This window comes from Triticum dicoccoides, chromosome 7B, assembly GCF_002162155.2.
Source record: "Triticum dicoccoides isolate Atlit2015 ecotype Zavitan chromosome 7B, WEW_v2.0, whole genome shotgun sequence".
In the NCBI taxonomy this organism is placed as follows: domain Eukaryota; kingdom Viridiplantae; phylum Streptophyta; class Magnoliopsida; order Poales; family Poaceae; genus Triticum; species Triticum dicoccoides.
In genome coordinates this window covers 594559481-594576874 of record NC_041393.1, presented here as the reverse complement: position 1 = coordinate 594576874, position 17394 = coordinate 594559481, and positions in this window count along the sequence as shown.

Sequence of the window (17394 nt, the reverse complement as noted above, 5' to 3'; positions counted from 1 at the left end):
ATTAAGCATGAGATAAGCAACTATAATCTCTAATTGTCATTGCAAACATGTTTATTCATAATAAGCTGAATCAGGAACGATGAACTAATCATATTTACAAAAACAAGATAGGTCAAGTTCATACCAGCTCCTATTATCTCAATCATTTCATCATATATCATCATTATTGCCTTTCACTTGCATGACCGAACGGTGTCGATAATAATAATAGTGCACGTGCATTGGACTAAGCTGGAATCTGCAAGCATTCAATTCAAGGGAGAAGACAAAATAATATGGGCTCTTGGTTAAATCAATCAATAATGCATAAAAGACCCACTCAATGATTTCATCATGGTCTTCTCCTCTCGACCCCAAAAGAAAAGGAAAGAAATAAAACTATTTACACCGAAAAGCTCCCAACAAGCAAAGGAAGAACGAGAAATATTTTTGGGTTTTCTTTTAGTTATTACTACTACAAGCATGGAGAGTAAACTAGCTCACGGCTATTACTAATTTTTTTGTTTTTCTTAAGGTTATGCAAACACACAAGAAGAAAGCAAGAAAATAAAATAAACTAGCATGGATAGTTCAATGAAAAAGTATGAGCATCGACAACTAGAATGAGTGTGTGAACATGAATGTAATGTCGGTGAGAAATACGTACTCCCCCAAGCCTAGGCTTTTGGCCTAAGTTGGTCTATGCCCACGGGTTAGAGTCGTAACTGGGATTGTACCGAGATGGAGCCGCTATTGCCTCATGAGCTGCAGCTTGGAGGTGAGCTGCCTCCGTCCTCCTCTCGTACTCGTTCACTTCCTCCCTAGTTATAAAATATCTTCTTTTTTGCCTAAAAGTCAAAGAAACTAGGAGCAGGGAGAGAAATATGGACAGTGCAACGTTTGTCGAAGATTAGTCGGTACTGGAGGAACTGTTCATTCCTCTCAAGGAACTGATGGCTAACCATGGCATTATAATCTAGATAAGCAGGAAGCAACTCCTCATCATTTTCATGTATGGGTATCTCAAGGAAATTAGCTATACGGGTTGCATAAATCCCACCAAACAAGTTTCCAAATAACCCATTATTATGCAACCTACATGCAACGATGGCCCCTAGGTTATATTGTTTGTCTCCTAACACCGCACTCCTGAGAACACTAAGATCTGGAACACACATGTGACAAGCCTCATCCTTGCCATTTATGCATCTACCTATAAAGAGAGCAAAATAATGTACAGCAGGAAAATGAATGCTCCCTATGGTAGCTTGTGCTATTTCTCTAGATTCCCCCACAGTGATACTAGCAAGAAAAACTTTAAATTCAGATTTGCGAGGTTCACTAGCACTACCCCATTGTGGGAGTTTACGAGCAGTAGTAAAATCTTCTAAGTCCATGGTATAAGATTTATCATAAAGATCAAACAAGACATTATGAGAATTGTGCGAAGATGTAAATTTAAACCTTCTCACAAAGGAATCAGTTAAATGGTAGTATTGAGGGCACTTATATTGCATGAATTCCTCAAGATCAGCATTACGCACATATGCATCAAATTCATCCTAAATGCCTGCTTTGACCATAAAATCCTCTGACGGCCATTCGCAAGGCCGCACTTGAGCGTCCCTCGGTGGTTCATCGTCCGGCTCACGTATTGCGAGCCTTGGTCCTTGCTTCCTTGAAGAACCACCTTGGTACATTTTCCTAGACATATCTCTTTCTCTGAAAAATTTCTGAAATTTTTAGTAACTCAAAATAAAAGTAGACCAAACTCAATAAAATTGATAGCAACAACTCTCACAAGTGCCTAGAGACTATATCATGCATTAGAACTACTTGGGACCATATAAATTTGACATGCAAGCTCAAGAACAGGGTCACCTTAGCAGAAAAAATTTGCAAAGAATAAAGAACTAGAGCAAAAAATAATTGGACCATTGGAGGAATCACATACCAAAGAACAATCCCCCAAAGCAGTTTTGTGAATGGAGCTTTGAACAAGGAGATCGAAAATGGCAGCAAAATGAGCTAGAACTCGTGCTTGAGCTGGTTGGTGATTTTTTTGGGAAGAAGAAGAAGAGCATGGGTGCAGGAATAAGTGGAGGGGGCCACCAGGGGCCCACGAGGCAGGGGGCACACCCAGGGGGTGCCCTGGACCCTCGTGGCCAGGTGCTGGCTCCCTCTGGTGTGTTCTCAGTGCCAGATATTCTTAAAAAATCCGAAAAAAAATCATATTTGATTTGCAGGGCATTTGGACAACATTTATTTTTGGGGTATTTTTTATTACATAGATAATTCAGAATACAGACAGAAAATATTATTTTTACTTTATTAAATCTGAATAACAGAAAGTAAAAAGAGGGTACAGAGAGTTGTGCCTTCTAACTTCATCCATCTCATTCTCATCAAAAGGAATCCACTAACAAGGTTGATCAAGTCTTGTTAACAAACTCATTCCGAGTCGCATGAAACCGGAGAAATTTCGAAATGACACTAGGTTACCTCAATGGGGATACGAACATCCCCAATAATAAGAATATCATATTTATTTTGACAGTAGGAAGAGGAAATTCAAAACCTCCAATAATAATTGATGGAATTTTTCCAATAGAATTTATACTGTGAACTTGAGGTTGCTTCCTCGGAAAGTGTACCGTATGTTCATTACCATTAACATGAAAAGTGACATTGCCTTTGTTGCAATCAATAACAGCACCTGCAGTATTCAAAAAGGGTCTACCAAGGATAATCGACATACTATCGTCCTCGGGAATATCAAGAATGACAAAGTCTGTTAGGATAGTAACGTTTGCAACAACAACAGGCACGTCCTCACAAATACCGACAGGTATAGCAGTTGATTTATCAGCCATTTGCAAAGATATTTTAGTAGGTGTCAACTTATTTAATTCAAGTCTATGATATAAGGAGAGAGGCATAACACTAACACCAGCTCCAAGAACACATAAAGCAGTTTTAGCATAGTTTCTTTTAATGGAGCATGGTATAGTTGGTACCCCTGGATCTCCAAGTTTCTTAGGTATTCCACCCTTAAAAGTATAGTTAGCAAGCATGGTGGAAATTTCAGCTTCTGGTATCTTTCTTTTATTTGTAATAATATGTTTCATGTACTTAGCATAAGGATTCCTCTTAAGCATATCGGTTAAACGCATACGCAAAAAGATAGGTCTAATCATTTCAGCAAAGCGCTAAAAATCCTCATCATCCTTTTTCTTGGATGGTTTAGGAGGAAACGGCATGGGTTTCTAAACCCATGGTTCTCTTTCTCTACCATGCTTCCTAGCAACAAACTCTTTCTTATCATAACGTTGACTCCTTGATTGTGGGTTATCAAGATCAACATCAGGTTCAATTTCTACATCGTTGTTATTGCTAGGTTGAGCATCTATATGAACATCATCATTAGCATTATCACTAGGGTCATGTTGATCACCAGATTGTGTTTCAGCATCAGAGATAGAAATATCATTAGGATTCTCAGGTGTGTCTACAACAGGTTCGTTAGAAGCATGCAAAGTCCTATCATTTTTCTTTTTCTTCTTTTTAGAAGGACTAGGTGCATTAGCATTATTTCCCTGAGAATCTTGCTCAATTCTCTTAGGGTGGCCCTCATGATACAAAGGTTCCTGAGTCATTCTACCACCTCTAGTCATAACTCTAACAGCATTATCATTTCTCTTATCATTTAATTCATTGAGCAAATCATTCTAAGCCTTAAGCACTTGTTCTACTTGAGTGGTAACCATCGAAGCATGTTTACTAGTGAGTTTAAGTTCACCCTTTACTCTAGACATATAACCACTCAAGAGTCCAATCATATAAGCATTACTTTTCAATTGTTTACTAACATAAGCATTGAAATTTTCTTGTTTAGTGATAAAGTCATCAAATTCATCCAAGCATTGGCTAGCAAACTTAGTAGACGGGATTTCAACTTTATCATATCTATAGAGAGAATTTACCTTCACTACCTGTGTCGGGTTATCAAGACCGTGTATTTCTTTAGTAAGTGGTATATTAAGGCCATGTATTTCTTCAACAGGAGGTAAATTCTTAATGTCTTGAACTTTAATACCTTTCTCTTTCATAGATTTCTTTGCCTCTTGCATATCTTCAGGACTGAGAAATAGAACACCTCTTTTCTTCAGAGTTGGCTTAGGAGTTGGTTCAAGAAGTTTCCAATTGTTTTCGTTTGTTAACATATTATTCAATAGCAATTCAGCTTGTTCAGCTGTTCTTTCCTTGAAAACACAACCAGCACAACTATCCATGTGGTCCTTGGAAGCATCGGTTAGTCCATTATAAAAGATATCAAGTATTTCATTTTTCTTAAGAGGATGATCAGGCAAAGCATTAACTAATTGGAGAAGCCTCCCCCAAGCTTGTGGGAGACTCTCTTCTTCAATTTGTACAAAATTATATATTTCCCTTAAAGCAGCTTTTTTATTATGAGTGGGGAAATATTTAGTAGAGAAGTAATAAATGATATCCTGGGGACTACGCACACAACCAGGATCAAGAGAATTAAACCATGTTTTAGCATCAATCTTTAATGAGAACGGAATTTTTTTAGGGATATAGTAGTAGCGAGATTTCTCATCATTAGTAAACAGGGTGGCTATATCATTCAATTTAGTAAGATGTGCCACAACAGTTTCAGATTTATTGCCATAAAAAGGATCAGATTCGACCAAAGTAATTATCTCAGGATCCATAGAGAAATCATAATCCTGATCATTAACAGAGATAGGTGAAGTAGCAAAAGCAGGGTCATGTTTCATTCTAGCATTCAGAGACTTTTGTTTCAACTTAGCTAATAATTTATTAAGATTAGATCTATCATTGCAAGCAAGAAAATCTCTAGCAGTTTCTTCATCCATAACATAACCCTCAGGAACAACAGGCAGTTCATATTTAGGGGGAGAACCTTCATCATCACTTTCATCAATATTATCAGTTTCAATAATTTCATTCTCTCTAGCCCTAGCAAGTTGTTCATCAAGAAATTCACCTAACGACACAGAAGTATAAAGCATAGAAGTAGTTTCATCACAAGCATCATGCATAGCAGAAGTGGCATCATCAATACCATGCGACATATCAGAATTAATAGTAGAAGCAGGTTTAGGTGCCGCAAGTTTACTCATAACAGAAGGAGAATCAAGTGCAGAGCTAGATGGCAGTTCCTTACCTCCCCTCGTAGTTGAGGGATAAATCTTAGTTCTTTCGTCTTTCAAGTTCTTCATAGTGACCAGCAGATATAAATCCCAAGTGACTCAAAGAATAGAGCTATGCTCCCCGGCAATGGAGCCAAAAAATAGTCTTGATAACCCACAAGTATAGGGGATCGCAACAGTTTTCGAAGGTAGAGTATTCAACCCAAATTTATTGATTCGACACAAGGGGAGCCAAAGAATATTCTCAAGTATTAGCAGTTGAGTTGTCAATTCAACCACACCTGGATAACTTAATATCTGCAGCAAAGTATTTAGTAGCAAAGTAGTATGGAAGTAACGGTAACAATGGCAAAAGTAACAGTAGCAGTTTTGTAGTAATTGTAACAGTGGCAATGGTAAAGTAACTGAGCAAAGAACAATATGTGAAAATCTCGTAGGCATTGGATCAATGATGGATAATTATGTCAGATGTGATTCCTCGTGTAATAGTTATAACATAGGGTGACACAGAACTAGCTCCAATTCATCAATGTAATGTAGGCATGTATTCTGAATATAGTCATACGTGCTTATGGAAAAGAACTTGCATGACATCTTTTGTCCTACCCTCCTGTGGCAGCGGGGTCCTTTTGGAAACTAAGGGATATTAAGACCTCCTTTTAATAGAGTACCGGACCAAAGCATTAACACTTATTGAATACATGAACTCCTCAAACTACGGTCATCACTGGTAAGTATCCTGATTCTTGTCACTTCGGGGTTAACGGATCATAACACATAATAGACTATAGACTTGCAAGATAGGATCAAGAACTCACATATATTCATAAAAACATAATAGGTTCAGATCTGAAATCATGGCACTCGGGCCCTAGTGACAAGCATTAAGCATGGCAAAGTCATAGCAACATCAATCTCAGAACATAGTGGATACTAGGGATCAAACCCTAACAAAACTAACTTGATTACATGGTATATCTCATCCAACCCATCACCGTCCAGCAAGTCTACGATGGAATTACTCACGCGCGGCGGTGAGCATCATGAAATTGGTGATGGAGGATGGTTCATGATGACGATGGCGAATTATTCCCCTCTCCGGAGCCCCGAACGGACTCCAGATCAGCCATCCCAAGAGAGTTTAGGGCTTGGTGGTGGCTCTGTATCGTAAAACGTGATGGATCCTTCTTTTTGTTTTGTTTCTCTCCGAACATGAATATATGTAGTTGGAGTTGAGGTCGGTGGAGCACCAGGGGGCCCACGAGGCAGGGCGTGCCCTAGGGGGGCGCCCTCCACCCTCGTGGACACGGTGTGGGGCCCCTAGCCTTGATTCTTTCGCTAGTATTTTTTATTAATTCCAAAAATAACTTCTGTGGAGTTTTAGGTCATTCCAAGAACTTTTATGTCTGCACAAAAATAACACCATGGTAGTTCTGCTGAAAACAGCGTCAGTCCAGGTTAGTTCCATTCAAATCATGCAAGTTAGTGTCGAAAACAAGGGCAAAAGTGTTTGGAAAAGTAGATACGATGGAGATGTATCAGTACTCCATGCATGAACTGTGCCAGAACCAAACTTCTCATTACTCTAGGGAAAATCGTTATTTCTATCTATCGGTCGCGCCATGGAGCAGAACCAAATTTTATAAGTTACAACTTCAAAAGGAAAAGCCTTCCGTGTTCACGTCGCACCCCCCGCACGGTTTGTCCGGCACGCCGCTCAAGGGGGAATGTGTGTGGTGTTGCATTTTCACTTATAAGTGGAGCCGCAGTTAAGCAAACCGACTATCGGCAAACCCCCATCCCGCCCACCGCATGATGGCTGAGAAAACAGGAGGGACAAGAGATGGTTGTAGCACAGACTCCAAGAAAATTGGTGTCGGATGGGGCTCATGTGGGTGGCGTGTGCCATACTGCTAGACGTGAATGCTAGTTATGGCCCATGCCACCCCCACTATATCGAGCCTATATCGAGGTGTTGGTTACGTAGAACAAATTTCCTGTAGTCCGTGCTCAGCCCTCCTCTATCTCTCTTCTCAGCCAGCCAGCAGACGCGCGGAGCCCATCATCTGTTTGGTCATATGTGGTCCCACATGTCAGTGAAAACGCAAGATGACTCACTGAACCTGCACATCTTTCACCTTGACATGCTGGTGATGAAAAAGAAATCCAATAAAGATCTTCGGTGCCCGCTATTGGAGTTATTCAAGAGTAGTAAGATTCTATTTACAAATTAACCCAAGATGCACATCACGTGGCTTCAACTACCACTCTATTTTCTTTCATGACACGACCTGGATGTTGGATGTCCCACGTGTTGGCAAAAGGAGGAAGAACTCAACCAAATCTTCGGTTGTGCTAACTTAAAATTTTATTGTGTAGAACGGATGCAACTTTTGGTATTGGGAAGAAGAGTACATCGATATATTGATAGGGCGCAATTTAGTAGATGTTCTAGCACTTTTAGCTAGCATAGAGGCTAGAGATGAGACTAGTGCACTTATTAATAGAATAGAAGCTAGACATGAGGCTAGATGCAAGGAATCAACGTCTACTTCTTTACACTCAAAGAAGAAAGGAGCACGCGACATCGAACCTCCGCAGATCAACAATGAATGCATCGAGAAGGCACTAATCCAACTTACAGGAGTAATTATGGAAGTTGGATATCTTCTAAATGTATTCTTGTGGTTCTTGTTATCTTTGGTCTTGCTTTTCTATTCAAATTTTGATGATGTATTTCCATGTACCAAAAATCAATGATGAAAAAAAGATATGTGTTTGCAAAGAAAAATGTACGCGTCCGGGATGTGTCCACGCGTTGGGCGCACGGCCACCGCATCCGAGAAATGGCCCGGACACGACCCCATTGCCCTACCCAAATGGACAGAATCCGGGCAAAACGGTGGTCCATTTGGGTTCTTGCGTTGGAGTTGGCCTTACAAGTGGGACCACGAACCGACTATCGGCAAACCTCCACCTCGCCCGCCACGCGATGGCTGAGTTAGAGAAACGACGAGGTTGAAGAGATAGTTGTAGCACGGACTCTAAGAAATATGGTGTCAGATGGAAGTCGTGTTGGTGGCGTGTGCCGTACTCCTGGACGTGAATGCTTGTTCTGACCCATGCCACCCTACTATATAGTAGTAGTATCGAGGATTCGAGGTGTTGGTTACGTACAGAGAACACATTAACATATGGCCCACCTCATGTTGTGGCCAAATTTCCCGGAGTCTGTGCTAGGTTAAAAAGTGTTCTTTGTGAGGGTGGGTGGTTGGTCTCAAGTTTAAAACTTGTTGTATTACGTATACGTAGACGTAGAGATAGTGCAGCAGTTCTAAAAGTTTGAACCCAAACATCAGAATGCAATTTCTACTGGAATCATCCGAGGACCTAGGATGATGGGATTCACAGCTACAGTAAAAATACCCACCCGACGCATGAAGCATGTGAAGCTAGTACAACTAGTGTACTATTGTTGATTGGCCTCATCCAATAACCTGTTGCAATGCACGTACAATTATGTCTTCGGAAAATATATTTTTGCCTCGTCGCGGCACCCACTCGGAGAAGCGACTCGAAAGCCATTCATAATTTCAGTAAGTTTATCACATGCATATCATTTTATTACATACAATAGGTCATCAACCCACAACGACAACAAGGATACATTATAAATACTAAAGTTTTCATCACACAACAAATAACAACCCAATCTCCATTTGCGCCTGCCCAAGCCTTGCCCTCAGGTGATGGCATCTTAACATCATATGTATCATTATCAAGCGGCATCAACTTGCACAAGGCGAGGCCTCCCTTGTCCCGCCCATGCGAACAGGCTTATAGAAAACAAGATAAGGGAGAAAAAACTGCCCCTGGACCCTTGGGTTCCTTGTAATGATGTTATTAGTTGAGTCGAGAATGGTCTTGAACGAATCTGCCATGCTAGCCGAGGTGATGATGTCGCATCGATCAATGAGTTCCTCCACCACATCATCTTTCAGATTGGGGCAAGAATAACAGGGTCATTTCCGGCCTATTCCCTCCATGGAGAAGACGATCGGACAATGGCAGAAGGAAAGGGTGAAGGCAAATGGAGAAGGGAGGAAGAGCGTGCGACAGCAGTTCCAAATCGAGAGGGAAAGGCAAAGAGTCGATGGACAGTTGCGAGTTTGCCATAGTACGAAGAGGCGCCCCGGCCTACACTTCCGTTCGGAAATAGTAGAAAAGGACTCGCCGTCATCTCACTGACATGTTGGAACGGGACCACATGTCAATGAAACATGGTGTGTAATTTCTCGTGCAAAATGTGATCTGGCCGCATTGGCCCGAGGTGCCACATCAGTTATCGACCTTTATTTTTTTAACATACAATCTGAGTGGATAGCTCCTGTGGTCATCACACGTGAGCGGATATATAGGTGGGCTAGGTGGGCAGGCGGCAACAATTTGAGTGCTAAAAGAGTTGATCCGATGCTTGGTTTTGTTTGGATTTTCCAACTATGACCATTGGATAGAGTGAATCTATGGCTTACGTTCAAAGTTATTCTCATACTATAGAATGGTATAGGAACATGGAGAAATTTGGTTGATTTTATATCGCTGAATAATACAAAATATTATGAGTGCAGACGCTCCACCGCGAGGTTTGTTGCACCTTCTCGGTCGTCGGGAATCTATGTTCCTCCACTCTTTCGTTTAAGACATGAGCTTTGTTCATCCTTTTGCCGACACGCGGGACATCTATATGCCTCCATTTTAAAAATCATACTATATGCCTCCATGACACATGGGACATCTAGCATCAAGGTGGCGTGTCATGCAAGAAAATGGAGATATGCAGTGCGTAAGTGAGTCGTGCACTTCGATGTCACCTAGTACTACGAAATATTTTTTCTCCTCGATGGCACGTGAATAGTGCACGTACTCAATGACAGAGCACGGGATGGTAGCCATGGACATGGTCGGCCCTTTTTGAAGAGGGTACTAATAAATAACTTTGATGTGTCCCATCAACTCGCAGAACGACGAGAAGCTTGCTTACCTTCTCCCTCGCAACGCGTGCGCGGTGGCTCGTAGCACGAGTAGAAACTTTTGCTTACAAGCGGTGGACATGCAATAGTTCATTTGGTGTCAGATTGCCAGAAGTACTACTGTAGTACCATCATTATTGTTTGACTTCCAGAGGAGGAGAATAGCCAAGCGCAAGGTCACCTACTAACCTAATACAGTACTACTATAGCCAAAGCTGGTCCACCTTTTTAGAGAATGGTTAATTAACATAGGCGGCTCTTGCAGCGGCACATCATTTAGAGCAAGTACTCTCTTTATAGGAACAAAGGAAGTGAAACAAAAGTTGGAGTGGATGCTAGATTGCCAATTAAAACATGACTACATATCAAAAAAAATCCTATAGCATTCTATCCTATGAATCAAACGACCAATGTAGGAAAATTATGAGGGGGGGGGGGTTCTCTCCAACAGTGTTCCTCGGCTCGCACCGAGCATCACGGTGGTCAAACTTGGAGTCATCCATCTGGTACACGTGGCATGTCAGATCTGGACACAAGGTGATGCAACCTCTCACTTTGTCCGCCATTTGAAGCAGCGCGCCGGTGGAGGACTAGCATACTCCAATATTAGGTTGGCTCTATGTGATGTGGTAACTTCATATACTAACTGGATGCTGGCTATACTACTATGGTACTCACACTCCAAGAAGTGACTCGAAAACCATTCATAAATTGAGTGTAAGACATGCATTTTCAAATGTACCATTCATTACATACCATAAGTCATCAACACACAACGACAACAAGGATACATGTTGGATTATAGATTATTTCCAACAAAACATTCTAGTAAATACTGAAGTTTTCAACACACAACAAATAACAAGCAATGAAATGAACTTCAACTCAACCAATCCTCGGCGTTGGAAACGCTTGCTTTGAACAATAGGTGCTCTGGGAAGGGCCAGCTATTGTCAATATCGAGAGCAACGCAGGACTGATCATCGAGGCTGAAGCGGCATATATCAGGAGTAGGGTAGGGAACCACCGCAATGTTCGAGGTATAGATACAATTGCTTCTCAAAAATGGTAGTAATGTTGTGTCAACAGCAGCTGGATCGCCTTTAACCATCATTGGATAGTTTGGTCCAAGGAAGAGAGAGTTTTCTCCAAGATTATCAATACTGAACCAGGGAGAATGTGTTGGCGCTAGCACGCCAGTATCCATCCCGAATACCCTGCAAAGGGTGTTGGAATAGGTCCGGAGAGGGCGACCATGGGAGACAACACGTGCTCCCTCAGTAGTAACAGTCTCAGTGCACTATATACAGACAAGAAGAGGTGATCCATCAGAATTAGTTGCTAGGAGACACCAGTATCCTACTCGTCCTCATGCTCGTGATCATCACCATCGTCATCTCCCCCGTGGTTATAAAAATTTTCAAGTATAGGTGGTGGAATGTTCACAGGACCTTGGAAACACAAGAAGAAGGTTAATTAGTAAAGGGAAACTTGCTAACCCGCATGCATGTGGATGAAACAATTATAATTACGGTGGAAGACAAACGTACCGAAACTACGAGGATCCCATGCAAAAACAGTGCCATGAGTGGTGGAAGCAAACACAAGATCCTCCTATTCAATTGCATCATAGTACTCATCATCCATGTACAGAAACTGATTTTTGAGCAATATCCATGGACGAACCGTGGAATCAGTAATGACGGCAACAAGCTTGTCGAAGATAGCAACAACTTCATAGTTCATGTAAATCCAAGAGTGGTTGGGAACTCGACAAATTGCTATCTTCCATAGACGACAGCCACCATGATCGTATTTGAACGTATGTAGATTATCTGTGTGCTCAACCTCAGGGCACTCTGAGATTTTTGGAAGTGGAATCCGCTGACGAGTGTACACATTCACAAGTTCCCACTCGCAATTGTACCCAATATAAACAACCCAATCTCCATTTGTGCCATCCCAGGCCTTACCCTTAAGCGATGGCATCTTGACATCACACGTATCATTATCAAGCGGCATCAACTTGCACAAGGTGAGGCCTCCGTCGTCCGCGCCCCTGCGAATAGGCTTATAGCAAAGAAGATAAGGGAGATCAAACCGCTCCTGGACCCTTGGGTTCCTTGTAATGATGTTATTAGTTGAGTCGAGAATGTTCTTGAACAAACCTGCCATGCTAGCCGAGGTGATGACATCGCACCGATCAATGAGTTCCTCCACCACGTTATCTTTCAGATGAGGGCAAGAATGACGGGGTCGTTTCCGGTCTGTTCCCTCCATGGAGAAGATGATCGAACAATGGCAGATGGAAAGGGTGAAGGCAAATGGAGGAGGGAGGAAGAGCGTGCGACAACAGTTCCAAATCGAGAGGGAAAGGCGAAGAGTCAGTGGACGGTTGCCAGTTTGCCACGGTACACGAAGAGGCGCCCCGACCTACACTTCTGTTCAGAAATAGTAGAAAAGGACTCGTCGTCGTCTCACTGACATGTTGAAATGGGACCACATGTCAACGAAACATGGTGTGTAATTTCTCGTGCAAAATGCAATCTGGCCACAATGGCCCGAAGTGCCGCATTATTTAGTGACCTTTATTTTTTTAATGGTGTGTCGTTCAGTTTTGAAGCACGACTAACTAGTATTGTATGCAGAGAAAATATAAACTACTCTAGCACTACTCCACCTCTAGTATTAGTAGTATAAAAAAGATATATAGGCTCGAGCTTCAGCGCTTTCTTGCTAAGGGCTGCCCACTTGCTTCTCACACTATGACCCTCTCTCTAGATCTAAAAAGATGGCCTCTCTCTCCCTCCTCACCGGTGGTCACAGATCCGCCGGGGAAGAAAAGGACGTGCAACGTTGACACACTTGTCGTCGGCGAGCGAGGTCATGCACTAACGACAAGGCCGTCCTCTCAGACATAGCGCCCGTGCGAGATGGCCTCCGTCCCCAAGCTCGTTGCCGTAGTGTGTGCGAAGGACGAGGACCACGAGCAAAACCACTTCCCGCTGACCCTCAGGTATGCTACCTCTTTTCGAACCATACCCTTGTTCTATTGCCCCATCTGCCACATCGCTGCATGTGGATCTTTTTCCACACCACGATCTTCCCAATTTGTTACTGTCGGTGTCAAAACCGGCGGATCTCGGGTAGGGGGTCCCAAACTGTGCGTCTAGGCGGATGGTAACAGGAGACAAGGGACACGATGTTTTACCCAGGTTCGAGCCCTCTTAATGGAGGTAAAACCCTACGTCCTGCTTGATTAATATTGATGATGTGTGTTACAAGAGTGGATCTACCACGAGATCAAGGAGGCTAAACCCTAGAAGCTAGCCTATGGTATGATTGTTGTCCGTCCTATGGACTAAAGCCATCCGATTTATATAGACACCGGAGAGGGCTAGGGATACACAGAGTCGGTTACAATGGTAGGAGATCTACATATCCGTATCGCCAAGCTTGCCTTCCACGCCAAGGAAAGTCCCATCCGGACACGGGACGAAGTCTTCAATCTTGTATCTTCATAGTCTTGGAGTCCGGCCGATGATGATAGTTCGGCTATCCGGACACCCCCTAGTTCGGAGCTCCCTCAGTAGCCCCTGAACCAGGCTTCAATGACGACGAGTCCGGCGCGCATGTTGTCTTCGGCATTGCAAGGTGGGTTCTTCCTCCGAATAATTTATAGAAGATTGTGAACATCAGGATAGTGTCCGGCTCTACAAAAATAAATTCCATGTACCACCGTAGAGAGAATAATTTTCACAAGTTCAATCTGCTGACGTATTTTGTGGCGTGATGTCACGCCATTACCAAGCCTTTACTCGAATTGTTTTTATTGTATCACCTCAGCGCACTTAGCGAGGCGGTTTCCTTGGCACGTCTTGTCGAAGCAGAGATCGTGTTCCCCTTATTCCGGGATTCCCATCAATACGGACGTGGGTAACCCAACCGCACCCGTTACCACGCCCCCTCCATCGAAGGCGGGTTCCAAACGGTCACGGGGACGGCTCTTGGTATTCTCCCTCTTTATAATGAGACCAAGGCCCGTTCTTTTCCTTCAATCCTCTATCGAATCCGCCCCTCGCCCCAAGTTCCAACACCCAAGGCTCCATATTCGGGTACCTTCGATCTTCGACAATGTCCGGCCCCGACCTACGAGGCCGGTGGATGCCCTCCTCCGTCACAGAAGAGGGACATGCTAAAGCTAAGAGATGCCAGGTACTTAACCTACGAGATTTCGCATAGGCTGCCTGCCCGAGGGCAAGTTATTCCTACTCCCGAGCGTGGCGAGAGCGTCGTGTTCGTGTCTCACCTCCGTCGGGGTTTAGGCTTCCCGACGGATCCCTTCGTATGGGGACTCATGTTTTACTATGGGCTGGAATTTCATGACTTGGCTCCGGAGTCTATCCTCCACATCTCATCATTCATCGTCGTCTGCGAAGCCTTCCTCTGCACTACCCCCCACTTTGGCTTGTGCCTCAAAACCTTCAATGTGGAGCCGAAGGTGATTGAGGGGCGTCAGGCAAAGTGCGGAGGGGCGGTTATAAGCAAGAGGGCCGATGCTCCATGGCCCGAGGGCTCTTTTCAGGAGGAGCTCGGCTTGTGGCAACAGGAGTGGTTCTATATCACCGCTCCCAGGGGCAGCAGGCAGAGGCTGCCGCCCGTCTTCAGCTCAGGCCCTCCACAGCGGCTGACGTCATGGGTAAACAAGGGGCGTGACTGGGGGCCGTCCAAGGACGTTCCCCTGTTGTAGGACTGGATTCGAGGCCTCCAAGAAAGGGAGATCAATCTGGCCGTTGTGGTACATGTTATGTTGATCCGGCGCCTGCTACCCTGCAAACGTCGCCCCCTTCACTTGTGGGAATTTAATCCGGAGGGGCCACGAGCTCTTCAACACTTCATGGGTTTGACACCTGCGGAGATGTACAAACTGTTCTTCGGATCGCAAGAGATGCGTCCGGAATTGACCGAGGATGCTGGCCTAAGCTGCAATCGCCCGGATACTCAAGTAAGTAGCCTTGTGTCCGGACACATCGTCCATTTATTTAATGTGGGTTTGCCTTTTAACCAGCTATCCCTTGGACAGGAGTGGATAGCACAAGCAAAACTGATACGGTGTCTGGCCCCCCTCCCTGAGACCACGCAGGATCCCGTGTTAATCAAGATGTTAGAGGCTGCACCTTCGGAGGAGGGCGAAGGAGGACACAAGGGATCTACCTCCTCAGCCACGGAGGCTTTCAGTAAGGGAGGAATCAAGAGTCCCTCCTTCCAGGGAGAGAAGAGGACCGCTTCCGAAGACCCGGAGGCCAAGGCCTCAAAGCGGGGAAAGAAATCTGTACTGGAAGGTCTCGTGCCGGGAAGAGCCCCGGCCGAACTGTCTCCTCGGAGGAATCAGCCCTCTAGCAAGCCGTAAGTAAAAAGGGGGGATTTTGTAATAGTGGGCATCCCTGTTTAATTTCTAAGGGTAACCAAACTTTTCACCTTGTAGTTCGGATCTCAGCCCATCTCAGCACAGCTCATCTTTGGGAGACCTTCGTCCGGAGATGATGGAGAGTGAAACGCCTCCATCTGTCGCCCCATCGTGCGGGGCGGACGACCCTGAGGTGTCATCGCGGAGGGTCTCCCCGAGTCCGGCGGGGCCAGAGAGTTCGGCACCCATTGGAGTACGGCCGGTGGAGCTGCAAGATTTGCTTAAGAGGGCGTCCATCTCAGAAGATCACTGCACATTAATGGGTATGGTGATTGAGAGGATCTCGTCCGCCGAAAGCGGGTTGTGTGAGGCCGTCGGAAGTTTGCTGACGGGATTTGAGGTACGCAAAAAATGACATACCTTTTGACAGTTTTGCACATGAAGTGCGCCCTGTATAGATAGTAGCCCCTGAGACTTGGTATGCTGTCGAAAGCGACAGCGTGCCAAGGATCATAATCTCAGTTATAGATTGTCACCTTTCCTATGCAGGTGGCGGAACGTTCGGTGGCCAGCCGGACTGATGGAGTTGCCGAACTGAAGAGGCAACTCGACGTTGCGGATGCGGACATCTCGCTGGTTAATAAACGACTTGATGAGTCACAAGGTATGTGGTTGCTCCGCGGTCGCCTAGTAAGGGAGCTGACGCCCATTCCTTACAATTTGTATGCTTGATGCAGATGGTGCTGCTGATGTGGAAGACCTTCGAGCAGAACTTGCTCGGGCCAAGGAGCAAGCCAGAAAAAGTGAGGCGGCTACCTCGAAGGCAGCGGAAGAGCTAGAAGCCGAGAAGGCTGCTCACTGCCGAAGCAGGGAGGAGGTGTCCAGAATGGCCACGAAATTAAAAGTTGCTACCGACCGCCTAGAGGTTCTTGAAGGAGAACGCCGAGCGGAGCAAGAGGACCTGAAGAAGGCCGACGCTGAAGCCAAGGATGCCCGTAGTGCGATGCGGGCTATGAAGGAGGAACTGCGTCAGGTTGGAGACATTGTGGCTGGAAAGCCCTTTATGCTGCGTAGGAAGTTCACGGATCCGAAGTATGCTCAGCTGGGCCGGTTGTACGGTGCGGAGGATCCTTATCTGGACTTGGTGGCGAGTGCGGCGGACGCCGTCGTGCACTTTCGAAGCCATGAGGATCACGAAATGGAAGAGCTTTTCTGGTCTCAATTCCATAGTCCGGAGCGTCCACTTCCGTTGAGTGATCGGCTTGTTGAGTGGGCTGAGCTAAATAGATTGTCCGGACTTGCCATGACGGATGTGGTTGCTCATCTGTGGCCGAAAAGGCCCAAGCCGAAGAGTTATTTTGGCTTGTTGCAGCAATTCCTTGGGGCGGTGCCGCGTATTGGGGCGATGAAGCGGTCGGCATGCATAGAAGGTGCACGGATGGCTCTCGCCCATGGTAAGACATACTGGGCGGAGATGGATGCCACCGCTGTTGCATCCTGGGGTTCGGACAAAAGCTGATTCCCCACCGAGCACTATTTTGAGGAAGTCCTGCAGGGCGCTCGTATAATAGAGTCACAGTGCTCGAAAGATGTTATGTTTGAATGACATGTATGATTTCTGAGATCATGTTTATAATGCAATAACTTTTTATACTTGTGTGTTCAAGTATTGAACTATCTCCTGTGCGGCCGTATATGTATGAATAACCTGAAAGTTGCAGTCTTCGGCTTCAGCCCCCATGCACATGGTGCGGGGGTGTTTGCAAAAAAAGCGCTTTTT